Here is a 6,000-nt window from a genome sequence, read left to right on the forward strand (position 1 = left end):
GTTTTATTCTGCTTTCCCTTATATCCAAAATTCCAAAAATATTCTAGTTCCTAATTCCAACCCAAATATGATTTACTTGGATCCTTATGGATTCCAACACCTTGGTGCCTAGAGTTTAGGTAATCGCTCTTTACGCGCCATAAATCCCAATCTCCAGTGGAAACACACACATTTTCCTCAACATCTCTTCCATCTAGCTCCAGAGCCTTCAGATATAGATACGCCTTATTTAAAAACAAACAAAAGGCGAAAAACAAATCAATCTCAGATTTTAAAATGCAGAGAGAATGAAGGGAACCTTCACAATTTACTACAACCTTCATCTTGGTCAATGTTCGTCCCTATGCAACAAATGTGTTAAGAACAACGTAATCGTGATGTCTATTTACACCAATGATACCTCTCTCCCCTTCGCTAAATCTATGTCTATTCGCGGCGACCAAAACTCTAACTTGGAACACATGTATTTTTTTAATCCAAGTACAGTTAAGAATGTATCTCCCTTTCATTTAAAAAAAAAAAACATTTCCTTTTAAGCTTTCAATTTTCCCTCATAATAACACATGTATTTCCCATCTACATGGAGAGTTGTACTGTCATCCATGACCATGAGGTCTTCTCCAACTACAACTGTCATATACTACTGCAACCACATATCACCAAAACAATAAGAATTTATAAGGAAGATTTTGCGCAAAGATGGACAATAAATAAATCTTCCGTTTAATTACACAAATTTTAGAATAAATGAGATTCTTGCTTTATTTGTTTTCTATCTTTGCACAAAATCTTCCTTATAAATATATATTACTGGTTGTTTTAATAACCTTAGTATTATTAAATTTGGAGGGTTAATTATTAATATCCTATTTGGTTCAATTATTTTCAAACAATCTACCTTTTAAATTCTTGATACTACCAATTCTTTTTCATTTTCCCTTTTAAATCGAAATAAACTTATTATTAATAAAAGTTTGACGGAAAAATACAAAGGAGGATTTTATTTTTATTAATAGTATAGATAGTATAGATTATATATTAAATATTAGTATTTATGAATATAATTAATCAATTATAAGATATAAATATTACATTAATTTCAAATTTGGGTAACGACCGTGATCCCCTAGCATATATATATATATATATATATATATATATATATATATATATATATCAATTGCATATACTATCAACTGCTTATATTAGTTCGTGATCTCCTAGCGTATAGAATTGTATTATGTCTTAAAATATAATAAGTATCCAAATACTCTTGATTTCCATTTTTGTTTTCTACCATATATATAGAATTAAAAAATGTAAACAAAATATGTACCCTCTATATGTAAGTTATTCAATATAGAGGATAATATTACGTAATATAAATATTGTAATATATTAGTAAATATATTCTTATTGTATACAGTAAATAGTAAAAAAAAAAAAGAGACTAATTTACCATGAATATCAATTACTAATATCAATTATTGTATACGTTAATATTATATTTTTAAAAAAACAAATTCTTACCATGAATATCAATTAGTGTATATATAAATTAGTACTCCATATATTAAATAGCAATATTTTATTAAAATAGATAAAATATTATTGATTAGTTTAACTAGATGTGCGTGTGTAATATTTATATTTACATTTCTTTCGGTAAATTTACAGGGTCTTTCTCTCCGGTGGTCCGGGGTCCACCCACGTTCGCTCCGAGAGGCACAGGAGCTGGCACAAAGAGAGCTCACTTGCCACTTGAGCTACCCCGTTAGGTTATATTTATATTTATATTTACATAATAATGCGATTATCGTGATTTGGAAAGCATATTACCGTGAATTACGTTATTACCGTGAGAATTACGGTATAATTTATGTCCACCATGGAAATTATGTATAATTTGTGAAATTGGAAACACTATTACCAATTAATAGATATTAGTTAATTTTCATATAACATTTTCTTACCAATTATCTATACTATTAAAGTTGAAGAGGGAGATTTTATTTTTATTAAAAAAAAAAAGAAATAGATAGATAGATTATTGATTTTCATTCCTTATCCTATTTTATTTATTGATATTTTTAATACACACAAAATTTTGTCATTTAATATATTTATTATTACACTCTCGATCTCATTTTATTTACATTTTTTTTGAAAAATGCATTTTACTTGTATTATTTACTCTTCATTCTGCAAATTAATTATTTTTCTTTAAGAGTAATATCAATTCGTATATATTAAAATTATTATTATTATATATTAAATATTAGTATTTATGAATATAATTAATCAATTATAAGATTATTAAATATTACATCAATTTCAATTTTGGATAATAGTTGTGAGCCCTTAGCATATATATCATTTGCTTATATTATCAATTACTTATATTAATTCGTGATCCCCTAGCGTATACAATAAATAGTAAAAAAAAAAAATCTTCTGGACAATTGATAAGTATTCAACATATTCTTAATAATATTTATCAAATATATTCATATCATATTTAACATAACTTTAATTTGTTTAATTTTTTAATATTTTTTTATAAGAGTTAATTCCATTTTTTGTCCTAGATTTATATGTGACAATCCACTTTCTTTTTTATTAAAACATCCTCATTTGGTCCTAGTATTATTGTGGCATGACCAATTTTGTTCCTCCATCAACAAAATCGTTGAAATATCGTTAAATACAAAGTCATTTCAATCTTTTCTATACAATGTATGTTAAACCACTATATTTTTTATGTTTATTTTTTTGGAAACATTATAATTGAAGATCGAAATGTCATTGTATTTAACGATATTTAAACTGATTTGTTGATAAAAGACCAAAAATGGTCATGTCACAATAATACTAGGACCAAAAGTGGATGTTCTAATAAAAAAAGACTAAAAGTGGATTGCCACCTATAAATCTAGGACAAGAAATGGAATTAACACTTTCTATAACTTTTAAATTTAAAAATTTTTATCTAATAATATTTTTGATGTAGTTTAGAAATATTTAAATTTTATATAGTAAAACTAGACTAAACTAAATATTGCAAAATACTAAATTGTAAATCCCTTAAGGGGATATATTACTTACCAATTATTTAATCGATATTATATTGAATTTTTATGTAAAGTCTACTTATTATTAAAAATATAAATAAATTTAAAATTGAATCTGAAACAAAGCAGACAAATTTCAAAGTTGAAATATGAAAAATAAAACATAAAATGTGTTATTGTACAGGGATAAATGCCTGTTGCATATCAACCCTAATATTACCATTTATCCTATTATGTTATTCCCTAATTAATATGTCTTTTTTACACGGTATTATAACAACGTAAAAATAATACACAGAATTTGCAAACAATAATATTACCAATTATATTATAGAACTAGTTATCAAACGCGCGTTGCGCGATTAAACCAATGCTCAATGCGTATTTTTAAATTAGTGTTCCTTAATTGGTTAAAATAGTCATATAATAATGAGAGAGAAAAGAATGCTAAATTAATAAAAATCAAAGAAATAGTCTCGACGCTTATATATTTTAATAAAACATAACGAAATTGTAAATAGCTAAATTACAACTAAAGTAAGCAGAAACAAATAAACCACTTGCATGGGAGCAAATGACGTGCCGTCATTGTCACTTGTTTGGACACCGGTCCGACCATTTAAAATCCATGTGTAATTGTATTTATGATCAAGTACTTTATAGTTCGTCCGGACAGGTTTGACAATGACATTTGAGATGATGTAACCATTTGTTGGTTTGTAAAGTGATATCATACATTCCAATGTCAGTATCAAACACTAATGATTGAACCTGAGTTCCTTGCATTTAGATATAACATTTACAATGACGTTGGTGGTGGATGAGAGCATATTCATAATAATAATATAATAATAATAAGGAGAAATTTTTTACTATTTACTTACAGTTTCATCCTCAAGGACGATGAGCATATACTTTGAGAAATATGTTCATAAAAGATGTTATGAAATAATATAATGGGAACCACAACATTACATGCAATTATACAAGTATAGATGATGAACAGATTATACAATAGATATATTTACATAACGATATGAGAACCACAACATTACATACAATGATACAAGTATAGATGAACAGATTATACAATAGATATATATATATTTACATAACGATATTGAAGTTATACTAATTAATGAATATACCATCATTGATTTTTTTTTTTAATGTAATCATTATGAGTACAAATACAAATAATAGAATTAGCATGATAATATTTTGACAATCATACCTATATAATGATCTAGTTAGGAATCTATACAAAATTGTATTATAAAATTCTACTAAGACTTCAATATTCTAATTTTAAGTTAGGAATCTATACAGAATTATATTATTAGAATATTGCCAATTTGTTTGAAAACTGCAATAAAGAAACAAATTGCCTAAAGAATTTAATGTTAAACTTCCATTATATTTAACGGAAAGAATTTGGTAAAATTATAAATGATTAGGATATATTAGGAATTTAATTGGAGGTTGCACAATAAGAAGAACACAAAGTACAATATGTTATAACAGACTATTACACCGACATTTTTTAAGTTCCAGTTAGGAGTCTAACATTATTGGCTCTTATTATAAGTGTAGATATCATACATAGTATTACCAATTATGCTATTATGTTAGTACCTAATTAATATATCTTTTCTATACGGTATTATGTTATTACGTTAATACGTGAATATAGAAACAATATTACCAATTAATAGATATTAGTTAATTTTTATTTTACATTTTCTTACCAAATAAGCTTTATTAATTATTTGACCAATAAAATATATTTAATTAATTGACTACAAAAGTTTTGGCGAAAAAAATGAAATAAAGGGATTTTACTTTTATATATAATATAAGATTGATTACCATCTTGTGACGAGTTAATTATATAGAAGATATCATAAAAAGAGTTGAATAACACTATCTTCCCCTCCTATGTTCACCACTATGAGTGAAAAAAAAATGGATCTACTTAGTAATCAAATATAAAAAGTGCAACCAAATAGTGTTGCGGGATATTAGGAGGTGTGTGTAGCATCACTCAAAAGAGTGTATGTTGACAAATTATGTTATAGACTCGGGTTCACCTTACAAGGTGAACCCAAGTCCAAAACACGCGTATGGAATAACAGTGTCGTTAGTGGCACCGTTTCTTCTGCAATATTTTTTTGTGAATATAGAATTCAAAAAGTGTGTTATACTGTTGAATATAGAGTTATGTAATTGTGAATATAAATTTAAAAATTGTGGATATAGAGTTCTGCAATTGTGAGTATTGAGTTCTGTAATTGTATATTGAGATCTAAAATTGTGAATATAGAGTTCAAAAATTATAAATATAGAGGAACGAATTCTAAAGATAAATGGCAAGTTAACGGAAAGGGAGGAAGCAATTTTTATTTATTTATTCAGACGACGTCGTTTTGAAGCAAAACGACGCCGTTTTTGAACCGGGTACATGGTATAACAACTGATTTATGTTACACTAGGTTAAATACAAAAGGAGTCCAATAAAATAATGACACTTCATGAAAAGATAAGTTTAAAAGAGAATGTAACAACACTCATCAAATAAAGTAATTTCATATCAGCGTGGGTCCAACGCTATCTGTAGTTTGTTATTTGTGTTTATCTTTTTCTTACAATTGGATCCAATTTCTTGTTGTTAGAGCCCATAAAGGTATAAATAAATTTGACTAAATGAAGTCTAAAATGTAATCTAATAGTTCTAAGAACAAGAAGTTGTTCCCAAAGATCCAAAAGTAGGTGTGTGTGTTTTGTGGTGTTTAAGACTATATCCAATTTTCCTTTATTCTATAAGTACATAAGAATTTCTCACTCTCATAATTTTAAAATTGCTATATCATTATTGGTCATTTGGTCTACAATATATTGCTTGTAGGTTTTTTTTTCACTCTCCTCTTTT

Source organism: Ipomoea triloba, chromosome 15 (assembly GCF_003576645.1).
Source record: "Ipomoea triloba cultivar NCNSP0323 chromosome 15, ASM357664v1".
NCBI classification, from domain to species: Eukaryota; Viridiplantae; Streptophyta; class Magnoliopsida; order Solanales; family Convolvulaceae; genus Ipomoea; species Ipomoea triloba.